General features: G+C 38.8%; 1 protein-coding gene across 1 annotated transcript in view; it reads right to left on the bottom strand.

Moving 5' to 3' along the window:
• PCDH15 (protocadherin related 15) overlaps nt 1-18708 on the bottom strand; it is a 1147277-nt gene that overhangs the window by 217562 nt on the left and 911007 nt on the right. The gene's annotated exons all lie outside the window — the stretch shown is intronic.

The raw sequence follows: 18708 nt of genomic DNA, 5'->3' as shown, positions 1-18708 counted from the left end.
TTGGGAGACACAAAGGCATTTTTTTTTGATTACTCTAAAATATTTGTGAGCCAAGGGAGAGGTAGGTGGAAGGCAGACACATTTAAAATGCTTTTTATGTTCTCTGCCAACTACAAGCCAAGATTTATGAGTCCTGAATTATGTTGTGGTCTCCTTTACTATTGAAGATTTAGATCTGATCATATATTCCTCTGTGCATTTATAGCTCTGAACACACACCACAAATCCACTGTGGGATTTAGATAATCTCTGTGAGTTTCACTGACCTCTAGACACACTGGCTGGTTCCTTTGCAAATTCCCTAGCTTTATTACAGGAGGGACAGGTCACATAAATTCTTCCCTACTTACTGTCTTTGATCTTGTCAGCCCAAATAGTCAAATGCAGTTGAATATACAACTGGAGAAAAAATGAATGCCTCATTCTCCAGGTTGGTTAACCTGGGGAATCACTCCTTCTGTAGGCATGTCAGTAGAATGCAAACTTCCTAGGGGCAGAACTGTCTTTACTTTTATCTTTGTTTTCTCAGTCCCTAACACATTATAGCAGAGTAGGAATGTCAAGATGGGTCTTGCTCTAGGCAGTATTTATGGCCTTGTTACTCCTATTCTCTCATAAAGTACTCTGTTCTCCCAGTTCAACAAATTATCTTAAGTTTCCTTATTAGTGTACATAGTTACTTCTCCCCCCACCCCCAAGAGATTGTAAAGGCCTTGAAGTAGGGCATGTGATTTGAAATGGAACAGTCAAAGTCTTTTTAGATTATTCCTAGCCTGGAGGACTTTCCAGAGGGTAGATTTTTTTTTTTTTCAGGACAACTCAAAGAATAGTTAAGAGCATACTACACTGGTCCCTTTTCTTCCAATTTTACTCCATTTATCACTTCAATTACTCCATTGCCTTGGAGTTAGTGAAGAAACTAGTATCAATATGGTAATGATAGCAATAGGCCTCTGGAAACATTACAGAACTAAATTTACAAGTGCACCATAGTTACCAAGGAATTGTAATCTCACTGAAAAGTTAAGGTTTTTGAATTTTACTACAAGGGGATATGGCTATTAAGGACACAACCAAGTCAGCCAGAGGTCAACTAAAGGAAGGCACTAGAATTAAGGGGGAGAATTTTAGTTGGTACTTAAAGGAAGCCAGGGAGTTTTGGTAGTTGGAGTAGAGGAAGGAGAACATTTTAGTCATTGGAGAGAGCCAAAGAGAATGTCCAGAAAGAAGATATGGAGAGTCTTGTTTGTGGAACAGCCAGATCAGTATCATTCCATCAAAGAATATCTGTTGGGGAGTAAAGTGTAAAAAGACTGGAAGGGTAGGAGAGGGCTAGGTTATAAAGGTCTTTGAATGCCAAACAGAGCATTTGCATGTGTATATGTAAATGTATGTATGCACACACACATGCATGATCATGTATGCAGCATGTGTATGTATATTAAACAGGTATGTGCGTGTATACCCCATGACGTATGTACATGCATGTGTACATGTGTAATTTATTATATTTCAGGTGTGCGTGCATATATGGAATACATACATGCATATTTTGATGCACGTGTATATGTATGCATATACATTATATGCATGCACATGTGCATGTATTGTTTGTTTATACTGTATATGTACACATATATTTATGTTTATATGTACATGTGTGCATGTATGTGTATATCCCTGGAGGTGACACACGATTTCAGAACAGAGAAAGCCAAAGGAGAAAAAAAAAAGCTTCTGCACATTCTACGTTAGGGGTCAGTGCCTTAACTTAAAATGTTTTGCATCATTCCAGCTGAAGAAAGTGGAGTATCAGCCAGTCTACCCAGTGACTGAAGGTATAAGAAAGGCTGCCACTGCTCATTAAAGAGTGAGCATACATTGGGGCCCCATTTTCCCTGGAGAAGAGTCCAATGGCCCAACAACCTGAACTTAAGTTCTTTGTACATCATCTACTACCTGCATGACCCTAGATAAGTCCTTTAACCTCTCTGAGTCTCAGTTTTGGGAAGTCAGATTGGAATCATACGACACAAGCTCTAACAACATGAACTTTCCAATCTTTCAGGAGATGAAAGGTTGGGGCATAAGTAACTATATTACATATGTAGGAACATGGCAAAGACACATGAGAAGTACTAAGTGACATAAGTATTTGGTTGAGAAGAGGAAACTTTTCTAAGGAGAAGGAATCAGAGAAGGCTGCTGTGTGAAGTAACTGGGATCTGACCAGAGACCTGAATCATAAATAACTCAGAAAGAACATTCTACACAGAGCCATGCGTTGCAATATCTTGCTGGTGTGCCTGTCTGTCTCAAGTCTTTCCCTACTTCAATCTATCCTCTATTCAGCCACTATAGATTTTCCTAATACACAGATTGGGCCATACCATCCTTCTACCCAATAAACTCCAATGGTTGTTTCCCTATTGCTTCCAGGATGAAATTCAAAACTCTGCATAGTTTTTGAAGATCGTTGTAGACTATTTGTCTCTTACCTTTCCATTCTTCTTGCATCTTATTTCCTGCCAAATACTTTTTAATGCAGTGACATTGACCTCTTTATGTTCCAAGAACAAGAAACAATCTCTCATCTCTGGACATTTTATCTCACTGGTCCCCTGCCTGGAATGCTCTCCCTCCACATTACCCTGAATTTCCCTGGCTTCCTTTGAGACCCAACTAAAACCCATCTTCCACAAGAAGTCTTTCCTATCCCCTCTTAATGTTAGCACCTTCTCTCTGCTGATTATTTCGAATTTATTACACACACACACACACACACACACAATTTATTTGTGGACATTTGTTTGTTGTTTTCTTCATTAGATAATGAGCTGCTTGAGGTCAGAGATTATCTTTTGCCTATTTTTTGTTTCCTTAGTGCTTAGCACAGTGTTTGGCACATGGTAGGCACTTAATAAATGTTTATTGATTGGTTCATGGAACAGTGGGTAGTGACAGAATGAGGGCCTAGTCTTCACTGGGGGAATGTAAACTATGTGAAAGAGTAGAATACTGGGAAGAATGTTTCAGAGGCAGAATGGACAGGATTTTACAATTGATTAGATGTGTCAAGTGAGAGAAAGAAAGAATTAGAGGGAACAACCAGGGTTTGAACATTTCGTGACCTGAAGAATGATGAAACTATGGGATGGAATAAAAATGGATTTGGGGGAAAATATTCAGTTCATTCTATTAAGCTAGGTTTAGATTCTTAAAATATTTTAAATGATTCCAGGCTTCTTTCTACTGTTATCTTTTCACCATTGATGGACCTACATGATGTGGCTGTAAGTCGTGATTATCAAGATCATAGAAAAAGAAGTGTCAGGTGGCCCACTGTGATGGAAAATTCACAAAGAGTTTGTGGCATATTACACATGGTACTTTGACTCAGAAGCAGGTATAAATGATACTATTAGTGAAGTGACATAATAGAAAAGGAGGTGAGCTGTTCATGTAGCAAGATTGAGAGATAATGGAGGTATAACTCCAGTGCTGAAATGGGATCCATGAAACTAATGGCATCCTAGTAAAGTCTCCAGAATGGTGTCTAGATCTTCTGTTGAGGAGTCACAGGAAAATGGATATATGTATCCATCCCTCAGGATGAAAAAATGTGGCAGGATCATAATTTGCACTAGTGGAGAGAACACCTCCACTCAAGGGGTAGTCAATTCATCAAGTTATTGAAATACCATTTCATCAGAGACCACTCTCAACAACATTGAAGGGAAACTCTTGATTTTAATTTGAGACTTTACTGAATAAGCATTCCTATGATAAATTGGGGATTTTGGGCCTGGAGAAGAAGCTGTGTGCTGTCTTAAAGAACTTGAAAAGTTGTCAGTTGGAAGAAGAATCAAATTTGTTCTTGGTCTCAGAAGGCAGAACCAGAAGCAGTGGGTGGAAGTTTCAGAGACAAATGGAGACTTGAGGGAAGGCATATCTTCCTCATAATCAGAGCTATCCTATAGTGCACTGGGCTGCATTGGGTGCTAATAGGTACCTTCTTATATGAAAATTTTAAGCAGAGTTTGGCAATGTATGGTTGGAGGGATATTTTTATTTGTTGGGGGCTAGGTAGGCCTAGACCAGATAGCTGTGGACAACTTTTCCAACATTGGATCTTGTGACTAGATATCTGTGGCCAGCCTTTCCAAAGCTGAATCTTGTGATCCCTTTTGTCTTGGTTGTTGATCTGATTGTTGGATACAATAGCAGTTATGTGATGTAAGGTGAAGAACATAATTAATGGGATATCATTATATATCCAGGCTAGAGATATGTCAGGCTTGCAAACACAGGGAATTTCAATTCAACAGCAATATCCTAAAGTGATTGTCTCCTCAACATCAGCGGGTATCCTGATTCAGTCATTTTTTAAAAATACATAATTATCTAGAAACAACTTCCTCAAATCCACATAATTGTCTTCATAATAATGGCAATTGCCTCTATCTGGGAACACAAAGCCTGCTATTATCATTAACCATACCCACATTAAGTAATTTGTTTTTAAGTAGACAAAGCTGTTGAGAGAATTTTCTCCCAGATGGCATTCCCCAAATTATTTTTCTTTCACTAGCTTTGAGAAACGACACACCTGATTTAGTCACCAACTATATAATTGATAGAAGATGTAAAAGATCTGTTAACCCAAGAGATTATTATAAATGGGTCTGATTTTCTTGCAAAACCTTAATTACTTATTCACGTGTGGACTGATCTACCTGGATGCAAGGTTCAAAATGGAACTAGTATCTTGAAGTGGAACATGAAAGTATGGAATAAGAAGCCTTTTCATTCCTTTTGCATACACAGGGATAGAGACAGGGACTGAGCTTGTGATTTCATGGATGTAGGGAACCTTCAACTGAGGAAACTTCCACTGTTAGTGTAGGTCACATCTTCCCTCCAACTTCTATTCTCAGAGAAATGCCTTGAAGCATTATAGAGCTCAGCCACTCAGCCAGTATGTTTCAGCAGTGGGACTTGAGCTGAGGCCTTCCTAGGTCAAGGTCATTTCTCAACCACCTACATTTAGGGTCTAAATTGACAGGCTGTGTGCCTAGCTTCCTGCCACACTTCCAGTCACGGACATTTCATCCCTAGGGATGGTGAGAATGATCAATTTCCATACCATGAGTACAGACTCCTGAAATATACTTTCAAGCCCTACTCAAAAGCCCCATCCTCCTTTCCTCAGGACTCAGCTGGTAACAACCTTGTCCCTTAGATTTCATATGGCATTTTGCTTTTCATGTCTTTCATATGATTGGTTCTGTTTTATTTAAAGCAAAAAATAATTTTTGATGCTTTTTTGTTTGTTTTTAGATCACATTCATTCCTAACAACATCCCTTTTGCCCTACTTTCCACTTTAGTCTCTTTTTTTTTGTAATTTACTGGGAGGAAGAAGGAGCATATGTGTGTGGGGGGAATGATGCAAGGACCCTCTGATCCCTCATCTCCTCATTGAAGTAACAAAGATTATAAAAGAAAAGAAAAAAATGATCATTAAGGCAGCACATAATTTGAGTCTGACATGATATATACACCTTTATTTCCCCACCTCTGAAATGAAGAGAGGAAAGTAATTTTTTCTCAGTTCTTGTCAGGAGTCAAGATTGGTCATCATAATTACATGTTTTTCAATTTCCTTTTATTCTTTCCCTTTATGGTTTTATAATTCAGAGTCAAGTCAATAAACTTTTATTAAGAAGCTACTATGAGCTAGGCACTGTGCTACGTGCCAGAGATTTAAATACAAAGAAGAAAGACAACCCTTGCCATCAGTGAGCTTACAATCTAGAGTCAATGAGGTGGTACAGTTTATAGAACATTGGACTTAGATACAGGGAGATCTGAGTGTGAATCTTGCCTCAGACAGGCACTTACTAGCTGTGTGACCCTCAGCAAGTTACCTGACCTTTTGTACCTCAATTTCCTTATTTCTTAAAAGAGAGCAATAATAGCATGCACCTCCTGGGGTTATTATAAGATTTCATAATATACATAAAAATCTCTGTCACTCTCCAAACTCTACATAAACTCTGTGGACATTTATTAAGTTAGTAAATGCTAACTATTAAGACCTTTCTGTATCTTGTTATCCTGACTCTGCTTCCTTTACTTTGTCTCTGATAAAATTAAAACAAAATCTTGTTTATCTGATATTTGAGGATTATTGCTCCACAAAAGTAGGGACCATTTATTGTTAAGCTTTCTATCAACCCCTCCCCCACCCTACCACTACACAATGGTATGTATACACTTAGTGTTTAATAAATTCTTACTGAATGAATTGAAGTGTTGAATTTCACTGAATTTTTATTAAGTATTTCAGGGTTTATTAGTGTGATTAGCACAGTGACAGCTTTAGCATTTGGAGGGCCGTATCTTCTACCGGAAGACTTTCATGTGAACTTTTCATAATATATTGTCCACAATGCTGTTGAAATGGAAAGAAAACTGGCTTTGGAGTCTGAGGACTTGGGTTTGGATCCCAGATTTTGACTTTTGCCCATGAGGGTCTTGGACCAGATGGGCTCTGGTCCCTTCTAGTTTGAAACCTGTGATCCCATGAAATCCTTAGGGGAGCAGTCTTACTGTTTGATGTTGCATAGTGCATATACTGAGCAGATGCTTGAAAACCTCAGTCCTTTGGTCACTTCTGTCCAAAAGCATGTGGCATCATTTTGATGTTTCTATGGAGAATACTGTTGAGGAAGAGCTTCAAGGCTTCTGCATTTTGTGCTACCAAATTCTTTCTAGCAGAAAGGGGAGATAGACTTAGCCAAGCTCTGGGGACCAGACCCATCGGTAGCAATGAGAGCTGGGATCTGGACCCCTTTGGGCTCACGTGGATGATATATTTATACTGATAAATATAAGACCATCTGAGAAGGGAAGAGAGAATTGAACAATGGCAAGGAGCAGGAAAGGCTTCCCACAAAAGATGGCAACTGAGTTGTACCTTGAAGAAAGCTAAAGCTTCTATGAGGCTGAGTAGGGTGTCTGTGTTGGTGTGGATTCTGGAAATAGTAGACAGCATATACAAAGACCCAGAGGGTGGAGTTGACAAGAGAAATTCAGGGCATAGCAGCTAGGCTTGTTTGGCTGCTATACAGAGTGCATGAAGAGATATAACATGAAGCAAGTCTATAAAGGTAGTGTGAAGCCATGCTATCAGAAAGGATATTTGACAATAAATGCCAAGCAGAGGAGTTTGTACTTTATCCCAGAGGCAATAGGAAGTTCACAATAGGCAACATTCACTTTACCAACATAATTGTTCTCAAGCTGAATCTACAAATAATAAACAATGCGGATGACTTCATTTTGAAAAATCCCTATATAATCCTGTTTAGTAACTCATTGGGCCCATGGTTTCTTTAGAAACCCTTTCCTTCTAAAGCCCACTTAGGCTATCTAATCTAATTATAACGCCTGCCTATTTCATGGAGAGATTTCTCACTAATTAAGCACTAGAGACCAATGGGATTGAGGCCAGATCTACCTTATCTTCACTCTCACAGGCAGATAGGCACAGCAGCAATTGCTGAATGCTGCTGAACCACTGCTAACAGAGAAATAGGAAGAGAAAACACACTAGGATCTATTTTCTTCCTGCCAGCCTCTCACTCAGCACACCCAGTAAACACTAAGCTGGTTCTTTAAAAGCAGAATTTCTATCTCCATGGCTCGGGATGCCCGGAATCTATTTTTCAGTGCAACAAAACGTGGGGATGTTGGGGAGCAGTGACAGATCAATCTGTGAAGATATTGCATGAAAAACTAGAAAGAACAAGTCCTTCAAGGATGTACAAAACAGGCTCCACCACCCCAGATGGTTTAGTCCAGGAGTGGCTAGTTACCTCCCCTCCTTTTAATAGAAGCAGCTAAATTGTGTCTGAAGTTGATTTGGGCTCTCACTGTTCAATTACACCCCCTGCTAATAGATTGTTAGCAAATGGCTATTTGGAGGTTTAACCATTTTGAGAAGATGCCCATGAATACCTGTGTTATCCTGTCATTTTAATAAAACATGTGGTGCCTGCAGGAAGGAGAAAAAACACCACCACCACCACCACCATCACATTTGTGTTTCTCCCCATCTAGAAAGGAACAAAAGTGTCCTTGAGTGACTGAGATGGGTGGTTAAGCCACCTGGCCAAGCACTTTATAAATCATTTCACAGGTAGTTGATCAGAACAATGATGGGTCAATAGAGCTTTGAAATGTTCATCGTCAGTGGGAAAGAAAACCTGGTGTGTTTCCAATTACCAGTACCTTTATAAATGCAATTTCTGAGAAGGAAAAGAATGAACAATGGATTATGGGATGGGGGGATATCCGTTAATACACAGTGGAATATTGAGAGGTAACAGTAGGTTATAAATTAGTAGCCCTAAATTATGTTCCTATAAACTGAACCCCAATACGAGAAGTGACCTAGCCAAGGTCCCATTGGTAGTACGCGGTAAAGCTGAGATTCAAACATAGATCCTCTAATTAAAAAGCCCAGTGCCCTAATCATTCTACTACACTAAGTTGTTCTCCACAATGGCCAGCAACATTCACAATGCTGACATTGTACATGTAGTAGTCCATCAAAAAGAATAATAGGAAGGAACTCTATCCACCTCACCTGCCTTGCATCCATCTCTAAATGGGGAATTTATTAGTGTTACAACAGTAATACAAGTTATCTGAATGATAACTTGTTACAGATTTAATCTCACACTGCTGATTCCATCCATTGAGTCTCTTTCTGTTTTCTGTATAGTTATTTGTTTGTTTGTTTTTTAATTGGCTACTCTGCACCAGCTTCAAAAGCTCTGTCCTTTGGAGTTTAGCCTAGTGAGAACATCAGTATACTTAAATACCTTCAAACATTACCTTAGTGAACACTTTAATTAACTTTAATGCAATTTAGAATGAAGATTTGACCCAAAAATGTGAGTTGGAAGGGATTCTAGAGGACATCTAATGTAAGAAATGTTAGCAACTACCTATCCATTTTGGGGCAGGCATCTATTTCACAAAAGCCACTCCCCCTTGCCCTCTATCTTTAGTCAATTGTTACCATTCACAAGACCACCAACCAATCTTTTTTGTCTTTGTCAGCAGTTGGGAATTGTAATGGCCAGTTTCCAAAAGCTTTAGAAGTGATATCACATGGGTCCAGCAGATGGAGGTACTGCATAGCACAAGAGAACTCTCAGAAAAAATAGTATAAGACACTTCGTATGTTACAGCGTTAAGATATGAGAGTTTTATTCCTTTGGGGAAGTTTCATAGAGAGAGGCCCAAAGGTCTGTATTTTCAACCTCGGGTGAAGAATTAGAAAGAAATCACTTTAATAAACAAATTCTAATCATGCCTACCCATATTTCTGACCCTGAATGGTTGGCATTTTTAAGACAGGAGGTAGTGGTAAATTAGGTAGTCCTTTGCTTCATAGTGATTTGTCAAACAAACAAGCATGTCAGTTTCACAGTCATTGGCACACCAGGCAACATTCTTACCATAGGACTTTTTTTCTTATTTAAGTAATGATAACACAGTGATAAATAAACTGAACCAACCAACACCACTACCATCACATTTCTGTTTCTCCCCCTCTAGAGAGGAACAAAAACCCAACTGAAATAAAACTTGTTACATAAACAGAGATCTACTTCCTATAGAGAGTCAATGTTTTATTAAGTAGAGTGACCCTCCTGTCATAGGCCTTTTCTATTTTCATTGGTACCCTGAAATGCCATCATGGAAAGTGGATTGAGGAGTAGAAGTTGTATTTATTTATTTTTTATTTTGTGTCTGGGTAGATTATACTTTGTCCTTGAGAAGAACACTTTTGTCATATGGATGCAGGACTGAATAGTATATGGCCCCCAAGCTTATGACTTTTTGTCTTGTCTCTAGCATTTGAGTGGGTATCTGAAGACTGAAGGTTGAATGTCCTCTAAGACACTGGTCTCCGAAGGAAGGGCTAGTGCTTGACAATAAGGAGGTGTGGGAAGAGCCAATGAAAGGGTGAGAAGATGGGTCCCATTCCCACCCTCTCCATGATAACTAGTAGCAGGGCTCATCTCCATCATAACTACATCTACCCTCATTCCACATCAATCTTCAACTCCTCTCCTTCCATGCATTGTGAAATCTCCCAACCTCCCCTTTTCTCAGCCGGGTGTTGGCCCCTCAGAATAGTCATAGCCTAACTGCTGCTATCTAGGCACCCACAGCAGCAACTGTCCAAAGGCTGATGGGAAAATTCCAACTTCTTCCCCCAATATACTCATCCTTGTTTCCACCATCACCTCATTACTGCAGCAGATGCCCCTGGGAGAGTGGACTTTGATCAATGGTGGAAAGTAAAAGCCTATCACCTCTCCTTCTTTTGCATTCTCACAGAATGAGCAGGCAGACATGGGTTTCAACATATCCCAGCATTAAGTACATTACCTTTCCCCCTAAACCTTCCCCTTTCCCAAACTTCCCTATTTCTGTGGAGGGCTCTATCATTGTTCTACTCACTCAGGTTCATAACATTAGACTTTTCCTAGATTTTTCTTTCTCTCTCACCCCACAAATCCTAACAGTAGCTAAATACTATTATCCTCTCATTTGTCACTTTTTTTTCTCCTAGCAACTTAGTCCATGCCCACATTACCTCTCTCTCTCAGACTAACAGATGTGACCATGTCAACCACTTTCCCTTCCCTCAATAAACCCCGGTGGCTTCTGGGATTGACTATAAAATCCTTTGTTTGGCTTTTAAAGTCCTTCAGAACCTGTTCCCTCACAATGTTTCCATTCTTCCCTTGACCCCTCTCTCCATATACTCTAGGATTCATAAGCCATCTCCTGACTCTGTGCCATTTAATTGCCTATTAGTGGCAGTTAGGTGTTATAGTGGATAGAGTGCTGGGGCTAGCATCAGAAAGACCTCAGTTCAAATCCTGCCTCAGAAACTCTAGTTATGTGACCCTGGGTAAGTCATTTAATCTCTCTTTGCCTCAGTTTCTTCAACTGTAAAATGGGAACAATAATAGCACCTACCTCACAGAGTTGTTGTGAGAAGCAAATGAGGTGAGATGTATAAAGTGCTTAGCACAGTGCCTGGGACGAGGTAGACATATAATTATTCCCTTTGGAATGGGTTTTCTCTTCACTTCTGCCTCCGAGTTTCATGGTTTCCTTTCCGATGAAGCTCAAACACCACCTTCTGCAAGATACTCTTTCCTAATAGATTATAAGTGCCTTCGATGTGGAGTTACCTTCCTCTCAAACTGTATTCAACAATATGTATTTGGTATACACGTAGCTGTATTCCTGCTGTCTCCCTCGTTGGAATGGGAGTTTCTTGAGGACAGGAATTGTTCCCTTTTCCCTTTGTATGCAGTGCTTGGCACACTGCCTGAAACATAGATAGTGCTTAATAATGCTTCTTCTTGATGATAATGGCTTATCTTTTTCCAAGGAAAGAAGAACTTTCAAGCATAATTTGAATGACCACTAGCCGGTTAAGCTCGTATTGGTAATTCAACTTGTGTATGGCTTGGAGTAGATATCTTTTGAGCTTCCTTCTAACGCTCAAATTCTGGGAAGCTATGATTCTTTTCCTACTCCAGTCCATCCCCCACTCTGTGGCCAGTGGTTTCTCTAAAGTGTGGATGGCCACAGTACTTCCCTGTTTAATATACTCTAGAGGCTCTCTATTAACTACAGGTTCAAACATTCCTTCATTTTTTACCTCATCCTTATTCATTTAAAATGTATATCATTTTATAATGTACTTAATTATTATTATAGTAAAATACCTATGGAATTTTAAAATACTCAATTACATATATTTTGGAGTTTCATTTTTCTGATAGGGGTGGGTGCCCAAAATATTTTTTACCCCACTACTCTACTCCACTCTTAATGGTCTGGGGCTTATAGAGAGGTAGATTTCTATTGTAGGCTGGGGAAGAATATTTCCAAAATCTAATAGTGTTCTGGGTGATATAGTCCATGTGTTTCATTTTACAGATGAGGAAACTGAGGTACAGTAATTTACATGATGTGCCAAAGGTCACAAAGTCAGCATCAGATCCAGCATGTGGACCCAAGTTAACTGACTCCAGATTCATCATATTTTCAGTATTCCATACTGTCTCATTTAGGTTAGCCATATTGTTTTAAAGATGGGAAAACTAAGTCCCAGAGAAGTGAGGTAAATTGCCCAAGGTTACAAAGGTAGTAAGTCATTGAGTGAAAATTTCGAACTATGCCCTCCTAACTCTAAACTCAGCACTTTGTTCACTAAATCACAGTGCTTCAACCTAGAACGCATTGGCTAAGAATTCGTCATTTCAATACTGAAAGTTTCCCAAGGATGCCCATTATCACCACTGCTATTCAATATTATACTAGAAATGTTAGATTTAGCAATGTGAAGAAAAAAAGAAATTGAAGGAATTAGTATAGGCAAAGAAGAAACAAAGCTATCACTCTTTGTAGATGATATGATGATATACTTAGAGAATCCCAGAGAATCAAGGACAAATCTACTTGAAATAATCAACAAATTTAGCAAAGTTGCAGGATATAAAGTAAACCCATGTAAATCATTGGCATTTCTAATTACTAACAAAGCGCAACAGTAAGAGATAGAAGGAGAAATTCCATTTAAAGTTACTGCAGATATTATAAAATATTTGACAGTCTACCTGCCAAGACAAACCCAAGAGCTATATGAACAAAATCACAAAACACTTTTCAAACAAATAAAGGCAGATCTAAATAATTGGACAATTTCTGTAATCTCTCTGGGCCTCATTTTCATCTTCTGGAAAGTGAAAGGCTAAGACTTTTTGAGCACTGAAGACTCTTCCATCTTTAAAAGGGAATTAATGAAAACAAATGCAAGGGAAGGTGGCCTAGCTGTATCAGATCTTAAATGATATTATAAAGCAGCAATCCTCAAAACTCCTTGGTCCTGGCTGAGAAGTAGAGTGATGGATCAGTGGAATAGGTTAAGTATGCAAGAAACGGTAGTCAATGACTGTGGTAATCTATTATTTGATAAACCCAAAGACTCCAATTTCTGGGATAAGAACTCACTATTTAACAAAAACTGCACCTAAAAAAAATCTTTGTCGATTTATTGACTGATACTCAATTCAGTTAATAAGCATTTATGTTTTATTTTGTTTTGGTTTTTTGTTTTGTTTGTTTGTTTTTCCCCTTTCTCCAATGTTTGGCACAGTGCCAGGAACATGGTAAGTTCTCAATAAATACTAATTGATTGACTGATACTACATGTCAGTCACTACACTGACAAAAACAAAAAATCAAGGTACTTCATATCCTCAAGGTACTTACATTGTACTTGGAACTACTGGGCTTGGGTATGTCTACAGGTATATATTACCTGTGTATACACTTACGTCTATATGTATATGTACATATAGATATGTATAATTGATCACATATGTTAATGTGCATACATTCATACACACACATATATTTTCCCCAAAGGATCAGATGTCTACATCGGGAAGGGAACCTTAGAGATTAACATGTCAACCTCAACTCCTTATTTTACGGATGGGTTAAAATGAGGCCTAGAGAAATGAAGTCATGTTTCCTAGGTCACACAGCTAATACTTGACAGAGGGAGGTTTCAGTATCAATCCTCTGAAGCCAGATCTAAAACTCTTCCCATCACGTTTTTGAAGAAAACTGAAAGCAGAATAGACTGTGCAAATCAGGACACTTCTCTAGGGCGTGGCTCATGACACTTTCTAATTTGACTATTTTAACTATTTCACTATTATGCCTCCCACTTTTTTTTTAACCTATTAAACCAAGCTAAATCAGTAACAGAGAAAAGAACTTGAAGTCAAAGGTCTTGAGTTCTGATTCTGTATCTCCCTCTTCCTACATGTGTGATTTTGGACAATTTCTGTAATCTCTCTGGGCCTCATTTTCTGCTTCTGGAAAGCGAAAGGCTAAGACTTTTTGAGCACTGAAAACTCTTCCATCTTTAAATCTATGCTCATATGACTCTAAGGCCCAATGATCTCATCAACTTGAAGGGGAACAGAGGGACTCATTGTTTACCCAAACCACTGTACATTATCAACATATTGTTATTATCTCAAAAAGGAAATAGAAAGCCTACAGATGAGCATTGTTCCAAAGGCAGTTTTCTTTTGTCAAAGTTTGGACAGAGGTGTCTCTGGTGGACAGGAAGGAAAGGTTAACACTTTTTTTTGTTTAATATCTCGGATGATCAGTCACTCACTCTGCATGTCTCTTGTGAACTCTATAATGTCAACTCTGCCACAGAGGAAAGAAGGGAAATAAGATCCTGAATAACTTCACTGAGAATAGGGCGTTCTCTAGAAATCAGCCTCCTTTTCTTTAGAAATCACTCTAGTTTTGCAAAATTTGAGTTTTAGAATCTTATGAGGTTCAGAAACAATATTCCCTCTGGCTAGTAGACCTTCCATTAGCATGTTTCTCCTTTAAGTTCTTTGGAGGATTCTATTGTTACTATGTCATGGTTGAAAGTGAGCATGCCTTAGTTAGAAAATTTTAAGATTAAAGGCTGTAGAGCAGGGGTGAGGAACCTGTAGTCTTGAGGCCACATGTGGCCCCCTAGGTCCTTGGGTACAGCCTTTTGACTGAATCCAAGTTTTACAGAATAAATCCTTTTATTCTGGGAATTTATTCTGGGAAGTTTGGATTCTGTCAAAGGGTCACATTTGACGATCTACAGGGCCACGTGTGGCCTCTAAGCCACACGTTCCCCACCTCTGTTCTAGCTGAGGTCCAAGGAGCTTCAATCCTATTATGGATGTGCATGTGTGCATGAGTGTGTATCAATACGACTATCTTGTAAGCATAGCCTGAATATATCCTGTGGCAGTTACTGACTTACCCACAGCATTGTGCAGTGGAATCTGAAGTGAGAGGACATGGATTATAAATTTTAGTTCATTTCTTTAATTTAAATTGTAATATGTTTTTAATGATCCTTATGTTTTTAGTGGTATAAGCATCATTATAACAGATATTTTTAAGAGTGTAAAGAGCCTCTCAGTTCAGTCACCTTACCACCCAATGATGTAAGAGGTCCTTCAAATGTTATTATGCTCACTTTACAGATGATGGGACAAATGCTTAGATAAATGAACTTATTTACTTAGTCTCACCACTCATTAATGTTAGAGGTCGAAGTGGAACCCAGGACTTTTTTATTTCAGGTTCAGTAATTTTCTCTACTCTTCTGTGTTGCTTCTCTGACACAGCAATCCTGACATACATATGCTAAGATCACATTGTACACAAAAAAAATCATATTTGTCACACACACATATATTTGAAGGCTGTCTAATCAAAAGAGTATTGGACTTGTTCCATTTGGTCTTATAGAAAAGAAACAAAACACTGGATAGGTGTTGCAGATGGTGAGATTTAAGTTTGGTATCTTAGGATCATACAATTAGAGCTGGAAGAGATCTTAGAAAACATCTAGGTCAATCTCTTAATTGCTACAGCTAAAAAAAACTGACAGACAGAGACATGACGTGACTTCCCTGGGTCATTTTATCTGGCTGTCCTCCATTCCTGCAATGTTCTCCTTCCTCTGGCTTCCTTCAAGTTTCAATTAAAATGTCACTTTTCTCCAGAAAGCCTTTCTAACCCCTCTTAATTCTCATGCCTTTTCTTTGTAAATTATTTCCTTTTTTAATCCTGTACATCTCGTTTGTATGTATCAGTTTGTTTGTTGTCTCTCCCATTTTATTGTGAGCTCCTTGAGGGCAGGGATGGTCATTTGCCACTCTACACTCCCAGTACTTAACAGAATGCCTGGCACATGGCAAGCACTTAATAAATGTTTACTATTGACAAACTCAATGACACAAGGACCTTGATCCCAAATCCAGGACACCATCTTGCCTCCTAATAATGAGAGACATTCAAAGCTAAACAAATTACCTTGAGAGTCAAGTCTTCAACAAGCAAAAACAAGAGGACCATTAGGCATTTACTAGAGGACATTCTTGGGCTGATATGGGTTCGACTGGAAAGCCTCAGTTCATCTTTTGGTGAATAAAGCCATTGAGTTCATTCTACTTTATTTTTGATTCACTCCCCAAATTTACTAAAGGATTGAAATGAACATTACCAGTTGAAGCTCTTATGTTTGGGATGATCAGTGATCTGTACGTCTATGATTGAGGAAGCTTGCACACTGCAAGTTCTTTGTGTTGAGGAAATCATAGTCCTTGTGCATATGTACCACTTGATCCACCTCAAAACAGTCTTAGCCCTTATTTCTAGCATAATCTTTGTCTTTTAAATATCCAGAGCTGGGAGATCTTGATCATTACCCTAATTCTCTCCTTCAGTACCTCTTTCCTGGATTATTGCATTAGTCTTGTCCCTGCCTTAAGCCTCTCCACACTTGATTCCATGCTCTAAACAGAGCTGCCAAAATGATTTTCCTGATGTAGTGGTTAGAAAGTCAGCCTGGTGAGTCAGACGAATTTGGATTCAAACTTGGTTGCTGACATAAATGTGTTCTTTGCTCCTGGAGAAAACTTGCCCATATCAACCACCCTTTCTTTCCCCAACACAACACTCAATAAATGTCAGGGACTTCCTATTACCTCTAGGATTAAAAACGTACCTCTAGGTCCTCAAGTGTGGCCTTTTGACTGAGTCCACATTTTACAGAACAAATCTTTTTATTAAGGGGATTTGTTCTGGGAAGTTTGGATTCAGTCAAAGGGCCACACTTGAGGACCTAGAAGACCACATGTAGCCTTGGGGCCACGGGTTCTACACCCCTGTAGTTAAACTGGCCTGCTTGCTAATCTTCATGCATGGCACTCTGTCACTTTTATGTCCATCCTTTTCACTGGCTAGTCCACTAGGCATCAAGTCTCCTACCTCCCTTGTTCCTCTTAGAATTCCAGGATTCTTTTGAGATTCAGCTCAAATTGTGCCTTGTACAGGAGGGTATTGCTAATGTTTGAAGCTTCTAGTACCTTCCTTCCTCATTAAAGTTACCATCCATTTGCTTTGCGTTGTTTGGCTTAGTTCTCATTTATGCAGATGTCTCCCCAATTAGAATGTAAACTCCCTGAGGACTTGAACTTATTTTTCTTTGTACCAACAACTTAGATCACAGAGTTTGGAACATAATGAGCATTTAATAAACGCTTCTCAACTAGATCATTGACTAATAAAACCAGAGTTTTAGAACTGGAAGGCATCTCAGAGGCCATCTAGTCTAAGCCCTTCATTTTCTATATGAGGGAACAGAGGCCCATGGAGGTTAAGTGACTTGCCCAAGGCCATATAGTTAGTAAACATCTGAGATGTCTTCTGACTCTAGGTACTGAGTGGTGCAGATGGGATTTGAACTTAGCTTCTGGAGCTTCAAGATTCATCCCTCTTTCTACTAATACATGTACCAATGTCTTTGTTATAAACTCATTTCAGAGGATTTTTAACTGCCTTGTCAAATCATACTCCAAACTTACCAGTTGTTTTCACTCAGGTCAGCAGTTTTAATTCCCTTGTTATCTATTGGGTTATCACAATAGGAGCTACGTAATTCAACTGCTATTCATTCAACTTCTCAACCACTTCTTTAAGTAAATGATATGCAAGTTAAGTAAGGAATAGAAAATCGGATTTTTAAAGTCAACTTTTCAACTTTCCTGAATTTTGTTCCTTTCCTCATTTTTTTTCCTATTTTATCTGATTTTCTTTATTTTTATAAAGTGATAAGAGATTTGAAGAGATAGGCGTCAAGTAAATCTCATCCTATTCCCAGAGCAGCCACTAATACCTTCTTTAGACTTAAGTAAACTTTCTTCTGCTATCTATATCACTTGGGTGCCATGAGACTGAAGTACTATCTACAAAGCACTTTGAAATTTTTATAGAAAATAAGTATAGTCATAGTGTGGTACCACGGCCTACTATTATCTCTCATTAGGGAGGCAGTTAACAATTATTAAGCACCTATAAGCAGGTACTGCTAGGGATAAAGAAGAAGAAAAACAAGAACAGTTCCGGCATCAAGGAGATTACAATCTAATGGAGGTAGACAGAAAGCCAGCCCGGAGAGCCTTTGACCCACACTGTGTGGCCCTGGGCAGGACACTTACTCCCCCAATGATATAAGCAATCCTTTAAGGGTATAAACTGCAAATAAATTATTGATTTGTATTAGTGAGGAACTTTTTTTTTTTTTGGTCTATGTTAATAAATTACAGATCTAGTCCCTATCCCTTTATCTCATAAGGGAGTTTCTAAACTTGACTGTCATTATAATAGCATTTTGGGTGAGAGCTATGTGTCTGACAACTAAAAAATAATTCAGGATTTGCTGAAGAGACCCATATACATCTATTTAATAGAAGCACCAGTTGAGTAGAATGGCCATCCTAGGACCAAGGGTGCCTCTCACACACAACCTATAATTCTTAATGTCATCACAACTGAAAACTGTGATGCTTTTTTAGTGATAAGATTAGTTGTGCATATTTAAAATGGAAGATGCACAGTAGGAATAGACCAAACCGAATGTTTTGGACCACATGTACTAGATGGAAGAGAAGTGGCTGGAGAGCAGTTTCTCTGAAAAAAGATCTGTGAATCACTAACTCAATGTGAGTCAATA

This window comes from Vombatus ursinus, unplaced genomic scaffold (assembly GCF_900497805.2).
Source record: "Vombatus ursinus unplaced genomic scaffold, bare-nosed wombat genome assembly UNPS02014847.1, whole genome shotgun sequence".
Lineage (NCBI taxonomy): Eukaryota > Metazoa > Chordata > Mammalia > Diprotodontia > Vombatidae > Vombatus > Vombatus ursinus.
This window is presented reverse-complemented; position numbering and strand designations above follow the sequence as displayed.